This window comes from Stegodyphus dumicola, chromosome 4 (genome assembly GCF_044657685.1).
Source record: "Stegodyphus dumicola isolate Sdum_Otavi_A_Nest chromosome 4, ASM4465768v1".
Lineage (NCBI taxonomy): Eukaryota > Metazoa > Arthropoda > Arachnida > Araneae > Eresidae > Stegodyphus > Stegodyphus dumicola.
The window spans coordinates 103,539,850-103,562,689 of record NC_140771.1 but is presented as its reverse complement, the minus strand read 5'-3'; the positions used below and the strand labels follow the sequence as shown (position 1 = coordinate 103,562,689).

General features: G+C 31.5%; 1 long non-coding RNA gene across 1 annotated transcript in view; it reads right to left on the bottom strand.

Annotated features, from left to right (window-relative positions):
* Positions 1-15,003, bottom strand: part of LOC118184959 (uncharacterized) — a 191,369-nt gene extending 176,366 nt beyond the window's left edge. Inside the window, exons 1-2 of the long non-coding RNA XR_015040505.1 lie at positions 14,016-15,003; positions 11,108-11,229 (exon numbers count right to left, since the gene is read on the bottom strand). This is a non-coding gene — a long non-coding RNA (uncharacterized LOC118184959). The remainder of the gene's footprint in view (positions 1-11,107; positions 11,230-14,015) is intronic.
* Positions 15,004-22,840: the final 7,837 nt, after the last annotated feature.

Sequence of the window (22,840 nt, the reverse complement as noted above, 5' to 3'; positions counted from 1 at the left end):
GATCTCAGTTTCTTTACCCTTATATGTTTGTAAATTGTACATTTTTTGCTTTAAAAATGATTGTATTATGTTGATTTTATCTTCTGGTTAAGGTTTTTATGCCTTTAGTAAATCTGTGTGCAATATTTTTAGAATTATCAACAATTTTAAAGTTGTCTAAGTGCCGCTAAGCCTTTTTTTTATGGCTGCCATTGATGTTTACATTTGAAACAGGAGACTAGTGGATTTGTTGCCAATCTAGAGAAACTTAGCTTCGCAACAACAAAGATAACGCATTCATTTATTATTGTCAATTAAATCATGCTTAATTCTTTCTGGAATTTTTTTGAAGAAATAAGTGTTTGAGATTTACTTCGTAATTTTTAATATAGATATTTTGAGTTTTTATGTATTTTTGCCTTCTCGCGAAGTGAGAACTGAATTAATTAAATGAGAAATACTCAATCGTCTGTGAAAAACTGTTTCTTTTTTGTTTTGTTTGCTTAATTTCTTTTATACATCATTCTAGCTTTATTATAGTATTTGAATAGAACATGTGGCAACGATTAGATAATTCTAATCTTTAAATGATATAAATTTTGTGCATTATGAGTTATAATATGAACGAAATATATAAGTTAACTCTTATGTAATTATTGGATTATATAACAGTTAACTTAGTTACCGTTATATAATTATTATATAAGTTAACTGTTATATAATTATTAATACTGTTAAGTGAATCTAGCGCCGGAGTGTCGCTATGATAAACAAATACTAGAGTGAATTTTAAAGAATGCATTTATTCTATTGTGGTTTATGCGCTGTCGGCGAAGTAGATTTGATTCAATCCAATAAGTTTAAATGAAATGCAAGAAAAAATGCGTATAATTTAATATTCCGTACAAGGAAGTCATGTGATGTACACATCAGATTTTTTATATTTATATAACTGCCTTTTGTAAATTTTAAGGTTCTTTCTTTTCCTCCGAATTCTTCTCCTCTCGCTCTTCTGTAAAACTTTTATACATAATAACCAATAGCCTCAGTATTTTACTCGCCTGGGATTTCCAACAGTTCTTCTTATGGAATCAGTGGCGCCATCTCACGTTCGATTCGTATATTACAGTAGAACATTTAAAACATTTAAAATTTAAATTATTGTTTTTGTGATCCAGCTGTTGAATATACTGTAATGTAAGCACAAGCATGATATTTTGCTTTAACGTTTGAAGTCAGCTATATATACGCCACAATATGTGAATAGTGTTCAGTTGTGTAATTGAAGAATATATGCTTTTGTCCCCTCCCCCTCTTAGCTTAATTTAGAATATTCGTAAAATTCATTAAACTTTGAGCAAAAGACTTGTTTGCGTTTAAATCAGTTTGCTATTTTTTTAAAAAAGAGTTGATTCATTATTTTTAGTACAAAGTGCAAGAATAACAACTTTAATATGTAAGCATATTTTTACGAATAATGTAAAGCACGATTATCGTTAAAACTTTCTATAAATCTATTCCTCAGCCACCTATTGTTCCAGATGATTTTTGTTTTCTTTGGAGATGGTCGCCTTTGAGAATATGTCTGTCAATGATTACTGCCGATATATTCGATCTTTCGAAATACGAGTCTTTTGTTCGCCCATTTCTCTTTCTTGGAAACTGTGGTCAAGTCTCGTTTATGTGAGGTTCCCGTAGGGCTTTACAAGGTAACTGAACACGTTTCATCTGCGCAACGTGCCCGCCTCAGTTACCATCATGTATTATAATGTTAATATTACTAAGTATTCTTATTCGAATGAAAGTTTCTCTTAAAGATATAACATTGTGATACTTATCAATAGCTTATCCATTACTATTTTCATTTGTTACATTCGTACTGTAACCACTTTCTTTCGAAATTAAATTACTCACATAATTATTCCCTCTCGAGTTTCAAACAATAAAATTAATTTAAAAAGGGGGGAGACACGGTATTCGGTTGCATCAGCGAAAAATTTTATGCTTCAGGCTAATCTACATTTAATATTGAATCGATAAATTATACCAGCGTAATCGTTGTGGGTTACTGATTTAGAAGTTTAAATAATTTAATTTATTTCAAGGTTTAAAATTTGTCTCTAACTAGTTCTATTATTAAGTTAAGAATTACTTTATGTAAGTTAAGTTACTTTATGTTATTTTTTTATATATATTTATGGCATGAATCGTTTAAAAATTAACAAGATAAGCATATGTAGTCTCCTGTTACAATACGAAAGGAACTATGTGATAAAACAGTCCAAAAAGATCTTCGGTCAGAACCTTTACTTCAATCAGGAAATTATAAATAATGTCAACTTTTTTTTTTTTTTTTTTTTTTTTTTTTTTTTTTTTTTGTCAAAATTTTGACAAGAAAATAATTTTTTCCGGGGGGGGAGGGGAAGGAAGGGGTTTGCATATAGCCCTTTTTAGATTCTCTGGATACGTCACTATTCTTATTAATTTTGCTATGTAATAATAAAATTAATGATTTAGAAATTATACTTAACTACCATATCTAATAAAAGTAATTTTGCTAAGAAAATAGTTAAGAGTTTAACTCTTTATCAGTGTTTTTAATTTGTGCAGTGGTGATCTTAATAAATATTTTATACTATCTCTCATTTTAGAGAACAGATGTCTTATTGGATGTTAATATTGTAATTATTCTCAGAAATAATGATTAGTTTTTTAAGTGGTTACCACAGAATTTACAGCATTTAGAATCAGTTACCAAATTTCTTTCAAAAGACGTACTATAAACATAAGTTGAAAACTTTCCGTCGTTTAAGTACATCATGTATTTATTAGTCCAAAGGGGCTTTGTCCCTGAAGGACTATTGTTTTCGTTTAGCAATTTTGCGTTGAATCACTATAAATGTCCGTTTCACTTTTCAAACTGTTAGAGTCCTGCATTATATTTGAAGAAATTAAAAATGAAAAATCTGCATAAATGTATGCATATTTCTCGCATTGTGATAAAACATCGATACATAGAGCCATCGAATTTTGAATGACGTAATCCTACTGCGATTACGGACATGTGGAAGCCCAAATTTCAAATTTGGAATTCGTTTTATTGTCGATTTCATATTTTGTAAAACTTTAACGAATTTTTGAGTAACAAACTCGACGATTTAAAAGCGAGCAATGGCAACACTCTGCGAGGGAAAAAAGGACCTTTTTATCTCCAGTGCGCGGAACTGTGTATCGGAAATTCTAAAGATATGCTTATTTTAAAATTATTTTACGACATTGCTATTGAAGTGAATTTTATGGTTTAAGTGCAAAGAACATGATATTTAATAAATACAGGCAACACACAAAACTTTAAAAAAACGCCCCTTTGGACGTAATTTAAAATCTGAAACTTTTCAGATTTTTATTTATTTATATATTTACTTCTTTTGTTGCACCAAGCCCCTGGTGTTAATGTGGCGAAAGCTGAAAATTTCATATTTCTAATTTCTTTTTTGATTTTGGCATATTTTGCTCCCCTATTTCTTGTAGTTTGCCACCATACTTCTGTTTTTCCCCCTGAATATGAGATGAGTTTTAAAAGTATTTTTCATTTTGTTTTGCATTATTACCACCACATGTTGCTACTATCAGCGTACAGTTAGATTATGTTTCGAACTGTTTTTTACTTTGCATTTATTGATTTTTTGTGCAGTAATCAAGAATATTAAACTGGATTTGCTTGAATTATTCAGTACAGGATATTTACTTATTAACGCCAGCCCACTTGCGTATTAACGCCACCGCAGCTGAAGTTGCGCTGATGCGCCAATAAAGAGCAGTCCTGTTGTTCGCGCCCAGTTATTTTTTGGATTTCTTTTTGCCTTGTTGTTTGTTGATTTTTGCCGCCATTTTTAGTGCTACGAATACGTCTTTGGGATTTGCCAAACACAGAAGAAGATGCCATTTTATTTTTTCAGGAGCGAAATACGAGTATTTTACCAAAAAAAGGAAAATATACCAATTCGCATGATATGAAACTTTATTTTGGTAAACGTACGTTTTGGAAATGTAATTTAAGACAGTGTGATCAGCAAGTGGGACTTAGAAAAGACAACTGGTTTAAAGGAAGCAGAATTCTATTTTGTTCAACTTTGAGATTCATATACTGCTGGTGCGAGGAGTTGACGTCGATAAAATTTTGTGAAAAGCAACTTGATTTATCGGATAAAACTGTTATAGATTGGAATAATTACATGCGTGAATTATGTGTCTTGGATAGGGAAAATAAACCAAACAAGAAGGTAGGTGGACCAGACTGCATTGTATAAATTGATGAAAGTTTATTTACTAAGCGTAAAAATAATTGTGGTCGAGTATTATCCGAACAGTGGGTATTTGGTGGTATATGTAGAGAAACAAAAGATTCATTTGTTGTCACTGTTCCTAATAGAACTGGCTCTACCCTTCTTAATAAAATTATTGAAAAGATTGCAGATGGTAGCACAATTTATTCTGACAGTTAGAAATATTATCAAATAAATAGAATAGAAAAAGAAGGATTCCTAAAGTTAATCATAAATACAATTTTATTGATCCTGATACAGTAGTTCCTACACAAACAGTTGAGAGAATGTGGAGCAGTGCTAAATGGAGGAACAAGAGACGTAGACGGACAGCAAGACATCATTTAGAATTTTATTTAGCAGAGTTCATATGGCGACAGCATCAGGTCAAAGAAAATAGAGACTGATTTGAATCTACGTTAAACTCTATATCAGCCCATTTTCTACCGAAATCCAATTGACTACTTTGATTTTAAATAAAGTGTTTTAATTTATGATTTGTCGCAAAAATTTTAGGTGTAGATTGGAGGCACTTAAAAACCTATAAATCTGCAGCTGCGGTAGTGTTGATACGTAAGTACCCAGTACAGTCGTATCAATTTACAGATAATTAAGTGTAATAAAAAAACCACACAGCTTGCAGATTTGGAGAATTTAGTATTAAAATATTATCAAAAACGAAGCAAGATATATATTGCCTAAATTAATAAAAAAGTCATAAAATTTTAAAATTAAAAATTGTTTAGTTAACACACTGTATAAAAGAATTCCACAAATAAAGTTTTTGTTTGCTCAACAAATACGAGAAGGGGGAAGTTAAGTAATGCAATAAGTTTATTAAAAACTCATTATTGTTATGAATGCTGTTAGCTGACCGCATTTTGAGCTGAGCTTACGCATATCAAAGAGACGGTAATTGCAATTTGATAATAATGCAAATTTATTTAGAGCAGCAGTTCTCAGCAGGAGGCAATTTCCGCCTGGAGCAGAGATTTCATAATTTCAGAGAGGGAATGAGACCAGTGTTTTGTTTACTTGTTAAGTACTTACTTTTAGTTTATGAATATAAAAAACTATTTTTATTCAAATTTTAGTGTTTATCGACAGTTTCTATAGTTTTCTGTAGATTCTAAAGTTTCTTGTTCAATTTATAAAACACATTAAAAAATAATTTAAATAAATATAAATGTCTTTTTTTGTCTTTTTTCAAACTTTGGAAAGGGAAGGGGGTGATGATTTAGAAATGGTGAAAAGGCATGGGGCAAAAAAAAGATTAAGAATCATATATTTAGAGCTTCAGAACCAAATGTTTCGATGCTGCCATCTGATGGGGAACTATTGAACTAAAATGTTTGAACACACAATTTAAGCAATAGATGACGCCACTATTTAGGTTGAAAAGATCACTTCCGTCCAAGAATGTTCCTATTTTCGTAAGTCATGTTTAAATATTCTCAGTTTAAACGTTAAAAAAAATTCTTAAGAAAATATGCTCCAAATAAGATATTTAATAGGAAAAGTAATTAATGTTAGCTTCTAAGATGATAAAAATATAACAAGGACAGATATTTCTACAAGTTTGTTTCTATGCACCGCATGTAACTGACGTGTTAATTTTCTTAAATAAGTCATGGATTCTTTTTCTGTTTGAATGCATTTAAGTATTGGAGTATTAATAAAAAATATAAAATAAAAAAAAATCTGAAAACTTTCCGATTTTATATTACGCTCACAGAGACCTTTTTCTTTAACGTTTTGTGGGTTACATTTATTTATTAAATATCATGTTACTCGCACTTGAACCATAATTCAATCCAACAACAATATCGCAAAATATTCAAAAGAGCATATCTTTAGAATTTCCGATACATAATCTTGGGCGCTGGAGATTTTTTTTTTTTTTTTTTTTTTTTTTCCCGTACAGTGTTGCCATTGCCCGCTTTTAAATCTAAATCGTTGAGTTTCTTAATCAAAAACTCATAAATGCTTTACAAAATAGGAAATTGATAATAAAACAAATTCCAAATTTGGGCTTCCAGCCCATATTCTGGTCATAATTTCCTTGCCCATATTCGGGTGGAGACGTATATTATTTAAAATTTGATGGCTCTAGTTACCGTTGTTTTACCACAATGCGAGAAATATATATACATTTATGCAGATTCTTCATTAGTTAATTTCCTTAAATATAATACATGGGCTCTGATATTTGGTGGCAACAATTTAAAAAGTGATTCACCGTTTATAGAGCATCAACACAAAATTTGAGTAGCCTTTCTGGGCATATTGCCCTTTTGAGCTAATTATTTTTCAGAAGAAAGAAAACTTGAAGTTGCTTATTTTCCTTCAGTTTGATATTATAAAATAAGTGAACATATCAGTGCAGAGAGATTACAGGTCTCATTTTTATTTTAATGCCTCATGGTTCCCGCGAAAACTTTGTACGTAATATGATTTTATATGTTGTTAAAAAAAGCTCATTAAGTCTTTTAAATTAAAAATTAAAATTTAATGTTATAATGAGTTTGAAATTTTAAAACAACTACATGCTAAATATTGTCAATGAAAGACATCTTTTATTTTACAAATACTATGAGTTATTTAAGAGCTAATATTTTTAATTCCTTTCATTTTATTCAACCCTTTGCCTGAAGGTGAAAAAACTATGTAACTAAATAAACGCAACATAATTTTTGGCATGGAACATAACTAATAACAAAATTATCAATATCCTCAAATCTATCTTTCTATCCTCAAAAATCAAAGAAAAGATCAACTGCAGTTGCCTGGAGTATTTTTTTCCCCCTTTCTCTCTGTTCTCTGGGGACTTACTTTAAACCAAATAAACTGTAGTTTAATTATCAATCAAAGGAAATATTGCCATTTTTACAATTCACACTAGTTTTAACAGGTGCAGTTTTTGCGTGCAGGTATACTTACAGTTCTAAATCTTATTATAAGAAAAGTTGTAAGAACAATACTTAAAAGACCAATTTTAATCAAAACGTTTTGCGCATTGTGCTGCAAAATTAAGGAAATGAGAAGATAAATTTTAGTAAGCTCGCCAAAAAGTTACCAAAAGCTGTGGCTCCAAGAAAACTCCAATATAAGCATATACAAGGTATATTTTTATTATTTGTATATATTTATATTTTAAATAGGTATATATTAGTATGTAAAGTTACAGGTATATATAGAGGTATATTTATAATATAATTACACGTATAATACAGGTATATACAGAGGTATATTTATAATATAATTGCACGTATAATACAGGTATATACATGTATATTTATAATATAATTATAGGTATAATACAAGTATATAATTACGTGTATAATACAGGTATATGAGCACAGTTATAAGATAGGTATACTTTTACTAGTGCGTAAATGTTTATTAATGTGTGCAAGTACTATGCAGGTATATTTTTTGTATAGCACTGACAAAAAGAAGTAATCAAAAGGTAAATCAAATATAATAAACAGTTCTGATAATTTAGTTACCAAATATAGTCAACGTCATTTTTTAAAAAAGTACACTTTTTAAACTCTTTTCTTCTTAAAGGAAACGAAGTTCAAAATATAATAATAACATATTCTCACGTCTAGCAACACTTTACCTTAGGATTAACTTCCACCTATCCACAAAACCCAAGTTTAGGGTCCAAAATAAGGAAGCGTTTAAATTATCCTTTAATTCCTCATGATTATGTTTCTTCATTAAAAAAAAAAGAAATGTAAAACGTGGAAAAATACATTTTTCCTAGGCTTCTAGACTCGAGCGATTCTACGTTCAGTCGTTGTCAAAATGGTATCACAGCTACAAGCTGTTTCTTAACAGCAGGTGGAAAGAAGCATTTACCAATTCCCCCCCCCACCCAAAAATAATATCTGATTAGTTGACTTATGGGGGAGGGGAAACCTTTCTTTTTAGAAAATCGTAAAAGGGACTAAACTTCAAGTGAAACATTTTCAGTTCAGTTTAAAAAAATTTCGCATAGTTAGCCGGGTGACAGGTTCCAACGAAACATGTTTCGCTTAAAACTTTCTAGTAGTAGGAGACAGGCAAGGTCGTTTTTCAAAAGATTTTTCTCGAAACTTATGTGTCGTCGGTTGTGATAACCCTATTACTGTTATGTGTACGAAAGAGCGAAATCAAAAATATAATAGAACGTGAAACAGGGGTCGAGAAGAATACATTCTTCAGCAATTGTTTTTTAAGAAAATCTTTATTAATACAATATAATATAATAACCTGACAAAAATTAGTTGTCTTTCAAGCAATCAATAATAAAAATTAAACAATCAGGCATTTCGCCCATAAATGTAAAAGTATAGATCTCTGCGTTGCAAACTAATGCTTGAAGCAATACTTAATTTTACAGAAATACAGTCTCTGAGACGTAAACGTATGTTTCAAAATTAAACTTTTTAAGCTTAATTAACTTTTTAAGAAGAGAGATTATAGACATAAAGATCGTGTTATCATTTAATGTGTTTCTTACGTATAGAAATAGAATAAAAAATATACATAAATTAATTTGAATAAATTTTTAAAAATTACGTTTAAAGTAAATTTTCTTTTTAACTATTAGGGTTTCACTTCTAAATAGTATTTTGTTGACGAGAACTTGTGTGTGTGTTTTGTTAAGTTATCTGCCAAGAGATGGCAGCAGTAAACTTTATGTATGTTTCGTATTGTTTCATGTAGATGGCAGCACTACACACAACTTATTTCTAGTACGATTTCTAGAATTAAAATTGAATATGGACTTTAAAATCCTTTCAAAATTTTCTGTTTTGTTATTTTATTTTATTTTTTGCCTTCTATTACATAAAATGAAAAAATAGATGTTACCATAATATGTTTTTTACAATTAAACTGAAGGAATATTATTTTCACTCTCAGTTGTGTGTGTCATTCAGCTGACCAATGACCAAAAACGATTTCAAATCCAAGATTGTAATTAAGTTACTTTTATCTTGTAGCTGATATATCCCTGACCAGAGTAAAATATATCTTATTTTAAATAAATTTCGTTGTCAAGCAATAATATTTATTGCTTATGCCTCTTCGAATAAAAGATAAGCAACGTATGATTAGTAAAAACTTTTAAGCCCTTTATAAAGCAGTAACCTTAAACTTAAATTACATGCAGGCTGAATACACATCCTGAAAACAGATAATGGCCAGAATTTTTTTAAATACATAAAAATTGCTTATTAACAAAAATGTATTTAAAAAAACTTTAATTTCGTTTACTAAATATTTATCAAAACATACGTAAGCAAGGTAGAAGTTCAGAATACGCTGCATAAACAAAATTGCAAAGGTGGAGCTAATTGACATCAGCAAATGGGTGAGATTAAGTTTGTGACGTCAAAATGTATTCTTGCATTTATACAACGTGTACTTACTATTTTCTACTGTAAATAACAAGAATCAACTGTTTATTACTGTAAATTAATATTGAATTATTTATTTTTAATTTACATTTCTAATAATTAAGCATTATTTTGCTGAAAATATATATCATAAATTGTTTGTTTATTTTAAATTAACATGATAGTATTCAGTTTTCAGTCCTATTATTTATTAAAACGGTATAAAACAAGCTTTTATCATACTTGTGTTTCAGACAGTTTGAATATTTTCAAAGATTTTAAGCGTTGTAATTAATACAAATAAGAACATTTTCTTAAAGTTAGATTTACATTGTAGAGCCCTTTAATGCTCTCATTTTCACAAATGATTTTATTGCTACACAAAATTCCTTATATACTATAACGTCGAGAATATTTATTATCACATAAAAAGATTTAAGAAATAAATGCATTAATAAAAAAAAATAATAAATTTTTACAGCAAATAAAAATCGTACATAGCTTTCATTTCACTATTTTCTTACATACTTAAATATATTAATGATACTTAAATATTATACTGTGTCTTTTCGTATTTTAGTATACCATACATCAATAACTGACAAGTATCTAATTTCTCACAATAAGGAAAATAAGATACGAAAATAAAAACCACGAATTTATTATAATACGCAGTATTTCAAATAGAAAATATAAAATTAAGTGCAATTACAGTAGCAAACACTATGAAATTATTCTAATACACAGTATTTGCTACAGAAATTGCACTCGATAAGTAACTTTTGCATTATTATTTTAATAATGCAGAAGTTACCTATTGATCGTTTACGATTTTCGCGATTCGACTTTTGGTTTAAAGATCGTCAAACTATCGATACTTATCGTAAGTCGTGAAATCTTATCAAAGTATCAAAAAAGAAAAGCAAAAAGAATCCAATTTAAAACACAAAAATGACAATTAAAAATACAATTTATAGTTAATACAATAGCAGAAATTAAATATGCAAAATGATACATTCCACACCATGTTCACAGCAATTATTTTCTCTTAAAAAGAATCAGAGAATACCACAAACTCGGCATTGCACTCAGCTTCGCTACCCATGATCACGATCCCCCTAGAACAGTTGCAACTTCAATATACTTTTAATATAATGAAAATAAAAGAGGGTTCCTATTTTTAACTTTTTAAAAATAGGCAGTTTTAAAAATAATAGATGGCAGTCATAAACACAGAACAAATGACCGAGAGAGAAATATCACACCACTCCACTAATTCAAGTTCTAAAAATACTAACGTTTCCAGAAAAATGACTAAACTACCATAATAATGTATTTAACTAATAGAAAAATTACTAAATTTAGTGTACATCCGATATTTTACTTTAACCAATACTAATAAATAAAACTTACCTTCAGCCCCGAATATTACTGTGTCTGGATCTTCGAAGTGCAAACTCTTTTTCACTTTCAAATGATAATGCTTGTAGCCTTCGGCCTCCAGGCTGCTGAATGCTTTCCATCAGGTGAAAATCCTAAATGATCGGGGCAAAACATTTTCTTTAATTATTTCTAAAACTGCCTCGACATACATGGCTTCAACAAATCTGTTACAGTCTTTTTAATTATTCTTAACTCGCCTCGCCTAACTCAAAACATCTACTCAAAACCATCTGTATATAGCTCTTTCGCTCTACCAGTGTCATATTCATTTTTACAAATCGAACATTTATATGACCTTGTAATCAACATTTTCTTCACTTAATCACATTTTTTTTTTTTTTTTTTTTTTTTTTTTTTACTCTTTCGCTCAAACTGGTCAAAAAAATCAAAATTCAACTTTCCTAATATATTGTCGAAGCACGGCGCATCAGATACATTCTTTAAAGAATTCTTTCAGCCAAAGGATTTTTTTCTTTGTTTTGAACAGTTACAATTCTAAATTTTAAATCATTTGTTCAGTATTTTCAACCATTTAGTAAATCTCAATACTGTATTTTTGAGAGCTATTTCGTTATGTTAAATGTGAACAACAGCACATAACACACAAAAAAGTAGATTTATAATAAAACAATATGTCGCGCAGTATCATTATAAACCTAACTGTTCAACTCAATTAAAATACGATTTAAATTTTCTTTAAATATGATGCTAAGCATAAATATATATTTGTTTCTAGAAAGCGGCGTAACAAATGTTACGTCATAAAAGTCGTCTCCATGCCTAAGACAAGTATACAACGTCTTGATTTGTACAGCGTCTTCTGGGATTAAAGCCGTAAACAACAAACAATAATAATAATAATATCGCATAGGAAAAATTCAAACTTATAAATATTTTCCCTATGAAAATCTTAAGTTTGGTACCTGCAAGATATTTTCGTTGATTACACTTTGTAATTTAAATATACTGAGAGCTAAATTTTAAATTTTCAGACTGATATTCATTTCAAATAATTCTAACAATTATCTAATTATTAAATAACTTACTTTAATTTAAACTAAAAATAAAGAAACTATTAAAGTTTTCTAACTTCAGAGAACATTTTCTAAGTGGAGCAACATTTGGGGCTAAATCAGTCTAACTCAGTAAACTTAATCTATTTCTCTTATTTATTAAACTTTCCTTCTCATAAATAAAAATACGTATAATAGTACGTAAACAATTATAAACTACTTTATTTCTTACAACGGCTTGACAACTGATGACGTTTCGACACTTGAGACTTGGAAGGATTGTCGATGCTCATCTGGCAATCGGGCTTTTTTTCACTTTAATTTTCAACTGCGAGAAAAAGCTGTTAACAGCTGTCTCAAACAGCTCTCTCATACAAGGTGATTCTTAGCGCAAAATTTCATAACTGAGCTTATTTATTTTTTGACACGTACTGATAAATGTTAATAAAATCTGCATGTTCAAATCTTTGAATAAGATTTATTACACTGTAAATTGATTAGCTCTATTTATAAATTTTCTGGTGCATTCTTTACATTCGATTTTCAATAGTGATGTAAATAATGTTAGTAAGATTAAAACAATCAGTATGTGGAAGAAACCATTTTAAAATTTAAGCTAACTCGTTCTTTGAAAGCACGGATATTACGCGAATATTTTTAAAATTTTCAGAATCTGAAGTTAAAATGCACCAGATGGAAAATATGGTATTGTTTTCTTTTAATTTAGAAAACCAAATACAAAACTCCTCGTGTTCCACGAAGTATTCCACGAGGCTTACAGATGTAAGTAAATAACTCATAGGAAATACAATTCAACAATAAAAACATTATATCTAGGCCTGGAGAGAACAAAGGAAAAAATATAAAATACAAATACTATTACAATAAAAATACTTAAATATACCATGAATAATTAATACTCCTATAAAAGAAAATAAACCAACTTAAAATAATACAATAATAATAAAAATGAAATAATACGTAAAATAATACTGATACAAAGGAAAAATTACACTTCAACAGTACAAAGCATCAATAAATAACTTAATCATACATAGAAAATACGCAAAATAATACAACGACACATAAAAGATAAAAAAATCCAGTCATATAAATAATAATAGTAAAAGTTCAAACAACAAATAAAGTTGCGCAAGCCTCCAAAGGCCTCGGAACTCCTAACAAGATCATAGAAAACAGGAGGCCAGCAAATAGAGAGCTGCCCTAAACTCACTTCAAAAGCACTTCTGGCAGTCGTATGCAACCTACAATGCAATAAAATATGTTCCACATCTTCCACAGCATCGCCGCAAGCACAGAGCCCACTAGTAACAGTATTGAAATGAAGTAAGTAAATTCCCATGACCGGTCAAAATCTGAGTAATTTTATAATCCGGTTGAAAATGCCTACACTTAAGTCGTTGAAGAACACCTGGGAAAATCTCTTTTTCCGCTGGGCCTTCGAAGAAGCAAGATTATTCAGTATTCGAAATACAATATTTAGGAAATGTTTTTATCCAAAATAGCCTGGAATTTAATTGTATGTAAACCAGAATATACAAACATTATAATACAAAAAAAGAAAAGAGTTTTTATTGACGTTTTTTACATGCGTTTGAATTTAATGATATTGCTCAAGTTCTCTATAGGTGTTTTTATAAAAGGTACAACAATCACTTTAGCTATTCCAGTCTTTATGAATTTTATGATGACGATCATTCGTAAGCTTTACTTTTATCTGTAATCTTAGGTTTCGGAACGAAAATACTGTGCATTTTCTGCAGATTTTACTACGCATTACAAAACCCTTCTCAGTTCTTCAAAATGTAAATAAACACAACCATCCTGCAATTTTATCTACTTACCATTTACACAAAACATTCCAATTCAACTTAAAATGCCTCTTTTCTTTTCTTTTTTCTTTTTTTTTTCTTTTTTTTTTTTTTTTTTTTTTTTCCCGTTAGAAAGCATTCTTAATGCAAATGTCTTATTTTCAGAATCCATAACATTACCACACTAGGAACAGAATTAATATTTTGTACCTTGTGAAACAGAAAACTTTGATAATTTATATGAAAATTAATTTTGAAATCTCCTGGAATGGTATTACCAAAAAATCTCTCAGATTAAAGAAGCGATAAAATTAATGAGCGAAACCACAAAGTTCTAAACTTTGTTTCTGTATTATAAAAACTAAAATTGCTATATATACGCTCATAGAACTTAAAAATCAATAATGTAATAAGAAATACTGAAATCACAAATACCGTAATTTATTCGCGTATTTTTAACCTCTTTTTTTTTATATATATATATAATTTTATCGCATTAAAGTCGGGAAGGGAAAATTATGCGAGTAATTTGATTTCCAAAGGATCCTCATCCTTTGAAGTAAGAACATAATGAAAATATTCATAGAATAAACTACCAGTAACTGTCACATGTTTTAAATGTGCACATAATTGTCATGATAATATCTAACTATCACATATAACTTGTCAGGACTGCTATTCCTTCTAATTGCCTCGGAAAAACCTAGTAATCCTGAACGGGAACAGGGAGCTTACTCAAGCTATGTTCGCGTGTGCGTGGAAGAAACAGCACAAATGAGAAGGATTAATTTTATTCTTTATTTCACACAGCGCATAGGCGCTTCCGCACTTTTGGATACAGAGACCAACACTTTTGGTCTAAAACGTAGAAAATGAGAAATAAACTAACTTAACTAAATAAGAACTAAACCTAAATGCTTTACAGAGACTATTAAGGCAAAGATTGGCCTTTTGACACTACGTATGTAGCGAGCGAAATGCAAATACTACAATACGTCTTAATAATAGCAGCAGGAGCTAAGTTCTGGTCTTAAAGGCAGACATGAACTGACTGAAAAGAACGCGTGTGGCAGGGCAGTTGGAAGGCTCTTCTTTTCTCTTGGCTAGAAGCCACTTCTTAAATGCCTATACAGTTTGCAAACTCATTAACATAAAAATCGTACAAGATAGCAAAGTTTTTAAATAAAATAAACGTTTGTAAAACTTAAAATCCTTATAAAGTTGTACAAGACAATGTCTGTACTTAACATATCTATGCTTATACACAGGCCTTGTATGCCCATGTAATATTTATATTTTTATACGGAAGAAATAATTCCTTCTGCAAGAATGACTATTAATACTGTAAGACTTTTACAATAAAATCAGGTTAATCTCCCGCCTTCTTAGCATACCTTCGTGGTGTAGTGGTCAGCACACTCGACGCAAATTCAAGAGAGCCATGGTTCGAGTCCCGGCGAGGGCATTGCTCATTTTTCACATCTCCTGCTTCCGAATAATCTAATTTCTCAACAAGGTCAGTGGTTATCTCAGGCGGCGCTCATATATTATTTAATTAATCATGTCACAATATTATTTAATTAAAAGAAACTTGTATTCCAGTATTAGCATTATCAGTATATAATAAAATAGCTTCATTTCCATTTCGAGCATCTTGAATTTCCCAGCTCTTATTGCTGTCCACTGCTACTTCTTAGGCCTTAAATCACTTAATGCTTGTTGGAACTGCTGTCGGTATCGTTTGCTACAGCTCGCAAGTCGTCAGTATCGTCACCGTTGTCATTGTCTTTGTCACCATTCAGTTTGTCTTCCCACTTTCAATGACCTTCAGAACCATCAAGAGCATTAGATAACCCCCTTATCTTGAAACTTTTCATACTTATTGCTCCATCACTCTGAGTTCACGCATCCAAAATTCACAAGTAAATAAATTAGCAAGATTAAAACAAATGGTACGTGGACAATTCTATTTTAAAATTTCAGGAAGTTCGCTTTTTGGGCGCTTTGAGAAAGGAGAAAATTGCATGCATACTTAAAAAAGAACAGAACTTTGCGCTAAAAAGCTATGAGGATAAATGCGTGAATAAATTCGGTATATTTGAGAAATTCAGGAGGGGGAGAAAGAAACTGCGTTTTAAACTTATGACTTGCAAAATCACTATTCTTTTTCAAACGTTATTTTTATGTAATAATAATGAAATCTGTTTCATATTTAAATGACCTTCAGGTGACTTAAAAATTATTGCATCTCGCCTTCATGGTCCAGTAGAAGTCGGCCTCTTTGTAAATAAAAGTCTCCACGCGTCAAAAATCTCATTTCATCTTTTTTCTCACTATCGGGCTATTCGCTTTCTGAGTACTAACATCCCTTCCTGGAAAATTGAAAGCTGACGAAGGTGGGTTAAAAAAAATGACCCATAGTAAACAAATAAAGAAAATGAAGAATAAAATCAAGGAATGAAAAGCCAAGAGGAAAGCTGTTGATGTTTGGCCCAACTGAAGCACTCAAAAAACTACTGAAGCAGTGCTACCGCAATTTTTTTTTTTTTTTTCCTAAATGCAAATATTGTACTCTATCCAATAGCCATCCACTAATTTTTTGTTGGAACTGTCAGCTGTTCAAGTGGTAGAAATTTTAACCCATCAAAAACCTCTTTGAGATTCGTAACAAGTTTAATGTTTTTATGATTACTTTTTACTAGAAATCGAAGGGATTGTTGTGCCCTTTATGTGCGGACAAATCCATGAGTGACCACTGAACCCAAACGATTGCCACCTGAGGAGTTGGTCATTGTCCGGGAAAAAAGTAAACGCTGATTCAATAAGATTTTGTGAGAATAATTTCCTTTTATAAAACAAGAAGACTTTCGTAATGCATCAGCCTAGTGATTGCTCTAAATAACACTAAGCCTGTTTTTATAAACAAAACTTATGCTAAGTATATACATATTTCACCTATCTGAAAAATTGAGCCAATTTTCAAACTAGTTTTGCTTCATTAACCTAACTTCAAAGAGTCAAAACTAATTCCTTGCCTAAATCAAAACATACAAAGAACTAAATTTCTAAACCTTCGAATTGTAGTTAGCTGATATAAAGTTTTTTTTTTTTTTTTTTTTTTTAAACTCATCTAAATTGTATTTCTTCTCTTCCTTTCTAAATCTTGGCTAGCTTCATCAAGCGTTTAATCATTGTATTATTACATCATTTTTTTTTTTTTGCTTATTTTATTTATTTTCTCAATTAAATAACACTTACTCTGTTATTCAATTGGGAAAATACAGTGTTAATAGTCATTCTGGCAGAAGGGATTATTTCTTCCGTCGACTACCTGAGAATAAAAACCTCGAAAACAGCTCGAACAAAAAAGAAAAATAAAATCGTTTTGAATGAAAAAATTGCCAGACAAAAAAACATTAAAAAAAAACTAAGAAACACGGATATGCATTCATTCTTATTTTTAAGGGAAACCTTTTATTCTATAAGTAATATTTATGTCGGTTTTTAAAATTTTAATTAAACTTTAATTTAAAATTAAAGTTTTTGTTGAAGGTACATTTTAATATGCATGAATTGTCTAGTAATGGTAAATAAAATGATAAAAGTAGCAAGTCATTTTGCTATACATTTTAATCGTTTTGAGCATTCTAAATGTTTAAACATGTTTGTTCTTCAGGAAGCATTTTAGGAAGTATTGCGTAATTATAATATACCGCACAACCAAAACTTCGTTGCCATCGTTGTTAGGCAAAACACACTCTTAGTTCTTACTTCGAGGATGAAAGTCTGTTGCCTAAGAGTTGAAAATATTCGTCTTTTCACTTTAAGGACAATAGATATCATTTGAGGCAAAATGAAGGCCAAAGTGAATGACGCCATTTTGGTCCAGGTCAAACTGTTCATGAGTCGATAGGTTGCATGACTGTTTATGTCAGTGACGGCGAACCTTTAGAGTTCGGAATGTCAAAATTCGGGAAAACCCTCACTTAACTCTGGTAATCTGTCACATATAGAATCTTCTGTCTATCATCTGTGTCGTGGCTCCGCCAAGCATTCACTCGAACGCACCTGAGGTAAGCGCAGCATATATTGACAATAACGAGGGCGTTGGCAAGAAACAAAATCTTTTAATATTATGCAATTTTTTTGTCTTCGCCGATGGCTCTTATAAAGTGTGATGCATGCCACTTATAATACACATTTCATAGGTTCGTCATCACTGATCTATGTTACGCAAGTGAATATCTTATGAATGCCTATGCAGAATTCTTTTGTTCCTTCTCCCCTTCCCCAACAAGGCTCGGTGATACCTAATATGTCTAGATCACGGGTTCCCAACCAGAGGTTTCTAGGTAGATCTAGAATCTTCTTCAAAATGCTTAGACTCTCTAGGTCTAGGTACTTTAAAGGAGAACTGAGAACTTCAGAAACCCATGAACCCATGATCTTTCAATTTGGATAACACCATGATCTTTCAATTTGGATAACACCATGATCTTTCAATTATGATCTTTCAACCCATGATTATGATCTTTCAACCCATGATCTTTCAATTTCAATTTGGATAATTGGATGATGAAGAATTGATCTTTCAACCTATAATCTTTCAATTTCAGTTTGAATAATTGGATGATGAAGAATTGATGGAAATTCTTTTAAATCTTCGCAAATACCATGTTCTTGAAATGTAATTTGAAAGCAAGATTTTGAATTCTTGTTTTGATTTGTCAAGATTTGAATTGATATTCTTGTTCGGCAATGAGTATGTTTTCAAAACTTAGTGAAAAGGCACTAACTGTGCTCATCATATTTGTAAGGACATAATTATGAGAATCTCGTTTTAGTGTCCTTTTGTCAATCGAAACAAAATTCAGAAATCGATTAGATGCACATGCAAATTGCTGTTAGCTACAAAGTGCCACGATTTGAAAAGCTCTTATCCAATAAAAATAGGAACAAAAATGTCTTTAATTTTTAAATATTTTTGCAAATGTTAACATTTGTATTTTTTTTTTATTTCCATGTTTAATTTTTGTTTATTATTAAGATTTGATTAAACAGCTTTGTTTCCTTACCTCATCCATAGAAAGTGATTTAAGAGGTGCGAGAGCATTTAAGAAAATTTTTAGGGATGCAATGTATGTAAAAATTGGGAACGTAAAGCCTAGATGATCCCGGCGTTGCTTCAACTTGTACTTGTAACCTTTTTTTTTTCAAGGGGGTCGGTGGGGGGCTGAGGAGAACATGCAGCCGTATCTCATTAAGAAACACTTCTAGTTGGATAAGATTCTATACGGCACTTCGAAGTAGTTTCAGTCACAGTCACTTTATAACCCAGAAGACTGTTTACCGAATAGTAATACCACTGCTTATCAAGCCTCTAAAACGTACCTCTAGAGAGTTATCAATCCTTTTTGAAATCGTTTGCAATCCTGTCGAATTCTATACGAAATAACATTCCAAAGTATGAAGACCAATGGTTGATTCACGTGCTAGTAATTCTAAGATTGGATGCTTTTCTTTCATTAAAACGGGAACGTAACTCAACTATTACTGTTTTTGAATAGATGTTTAAAATAGAATTCGTCGATAAACAGCGTTATCAAGTGCTTCAATTTTCAAAAAACATTCAATTTGTTTTGATTAGCTTTAGATTTGTTTTGTTTAGTTACAAGTAATAATTACTGTGCCGCGTATGTCATTTTGTTGCTAGATGCAGTTTAATGGCAAATCTCTTGCTTAATATCGCTCTGGAAAAAACAGGATTCTTTCTTTTTATTGTGAATAATGAAATGACAGACCGTTTTGGGGGAGAACTTATGTCTGAAGTAGCATATTTTACAACCATATTCTCTGAACAGCGTTTGTCTTTCTAGGAATACGAAACATTGTTTCTCTTTATGATAAATCGAGATTATAAAAATCAATAACTCCTCCACTCTGAAAGGACTTCAAGGATTGGTATTACTGTTTAATCGTTCTAAAAAGCCTTTCGCGTGATTAGGCAGAATATCAAATTAACATATGAATTTGAAAAGCCTGTAAGTCTTTTTATTTTCTTTCGCGTTTTTTTATTATTATGACATGCTACTGCCAAATGCTTTTTCGCAACCCTAGTTATCCATGTGTTAGTTAGTACAAACTTTCTGAAATTGCTTGCCAATCATATCTTCTTAAGATGGAACTATATATAACAATATAGTGGTTAGGGTAGCCGACTGCGATACCAAAGGGCCCGGGTTCGAATCATAGAGAAGGCATGGCTGTAATTGTCCGTCCTTTCATAGGAGGCAAATGTGGCCCACCTATTAGGTGCGTCCATAATAAAGTGACCACCACTTTTGGCCTTAGTAGTGGCCAAGCCGAAATCGGCTGAGGGCCCGCTATTGAGCAAAAAACACTATATCTACGTATACATGTGTTTGTATGAGAAGATATTTAATTAAAGTCAGACAAACTTCGCATGTTGAACGTGAGTATCAGCCAGTTTTCCTCAAAGGTCTTCCATGAAGGCATCCATATCCCTAGGCAGATGTCCCTCTTGTGCTTTGCCATATTCAAATAACTTAACCATTCTTACAATTTGTAATCTGAAAGCTTTGAATAGTTTCATATATTGAAAAAAAAATTAATAGGAATTTTAAAATTATATAATGGGGTAGGCTTATACTGTGAGAAAAGAAAAAATATGACGTACAACAATTTTGTAGCTGAAGTTATCAATATCACATAATTGATAAAATTTGAAACAACTTGAAAAAAAAAAAATTCTTCACATCTTGTCGTAGAAACTATATCAAATTTCTCAAAATATTTCTGAAACGTGAAAGTAAGTGTAAAAACGAAGCACGCAGAAAAGATCAGCTTTACTTCGTATGTCAACCTACTCCGTTCTTCTACTTCCATCCGTGCGAATAACTGTTGAAGAAAATTAAATTTTAGAATTCATTTGTTTATAAACTGTTCATAGTCATTATTGATCAATAACACCTCGTGAAAAAAATATTTACAAAATATGCCACAAGACTTACAGAAGCAAGTAAACTACTCAACAATACACAGGAGATATAATAGAACAATAGACCAATGCAATAACACATAATATCTAGATATGGAAAAAATAAGGAATATAATAATACAAATAATAGACTGCTGTGCAAAACTTAAGCAACACGTGTTCTTTTTGCCATAACTCCACGACAAATCATCTGAAAGAAATGAAATTCAGAAATGAGAGACAGCATTTTGTACTTAAACGATGACGAAAGCATAGTTGAGCAAAAATGATTACAGTGCATAAAGTATGAAATCAACCAAACAAAAAAAAGGCGTTATAGAACTTATAGTATCGTTGCACATGATTGTCTGTACAAGAGGAAGAACAACAAGCAGATGTTCCTTAGTATGGGATATGCACCGCTCCCGTTACTGCAATGGTTGCTTCGCGCCGTTTCCCCATACTCAGCACCAGATTGTCCAACAGATCTTGAGGTAAGAGAGCCCATTCCTCAATCAACATCTGTTTCAGCTGTTGGATGTTCCCCGAAGGATGTAATCGTGCCGCAAGGCGTCTTCCCAAAACATCCCACGCATGTTCTATGACATGTTCTATGGAGTTTAAATCAGAGGAGTACTCTGGCCAATCCATTCGAGTGATATCTTCACTTTCCAGTAGCTTCTGAACAGCAGAAGTCCGGTGTGGCAGTGCATTGAAAGTCTGTTCCAATGGCACCGCGGAACACGCACATAGGAAAGAATCACCTCCTAACAATAGTGATCTCCGGTTACAGAACCTCTGTCGAAAACACGGAGCTCTGTCTGCCCGTTCAACATATTACCTCCCCAGACGAGAACTCCAAGACCACCATAATGGTGTTTTACCGTGATGATACTGGGATAAAACCGTGTCTCGACCTTTCTCCAAATCAATTGACGTTGAGAATCGCTTGTGGCAGTAAAACGACTCTCATCCATAAAAAGGACACGACTTTATTTATTGTCTAGTTTTTTTATGCTCCTTGCACCACTCTAAACGTTGACGCCGATGGCCAGCTTTCAAAGGGATGCAGCTTTCAGGACGGCGGGCGAATAGGCCACCTTTGTCAAGGCGTCTGGACACAGTAAACCCCGACACTTGTCGCCCCGTTGCTGTACACAGTTGCTGAGCTATGGCGCTTGCGACTGGTTTCGGGCTATTTTCGCCTGCAGGAGGATATATCGGTCATCCACTGCAGTTGTTTTCTTGGAGTGGCCACCACCAACCTTTCTAACAGCTGAACCAATGGTTTTAAAGGCTTTCCAAGTGCGTGAAATGACACAGCTACACTGGTCACACTACGCCACTCCTCCAGCTTTCTGATAATTCTTCCACGTGTGAAGTCATCCAGGTGATTTCTAATAGCCATATTTCACGAAAGAACTCATTTGTACTTGCAGCGAATGTCTTTAATTGCGTCTCCATCCTTCCTTTTATTGTAGTCTTGAGTTGAGCGCGCCGACCGCACTCGTTTTACGTACATTTACGTCTCCTGTGACGTTTTGTTTCTGACATTTGTATACGCATGGCCTTTCTACTGAATTGCGTGCCCATTGTACTGATCGCAAGAACCCCTTTTTGCAATTTCGTGGCTATCTGATAAAAATTTATATTGTTGCTTAAGTTTTGCACACCAGTGTACTATAATAAGAATACTAAAATGTGATAAGTAATAATACTTATACGGAAAATGTATAATAATAAAATAATACCCATAATAATACCAGGAAATATGATACTACAATAATATAATGCATTAATACAATAAAATAATAATGCTTAGATAAAATACAATGATAATACCGTAATACATAAAAATAAC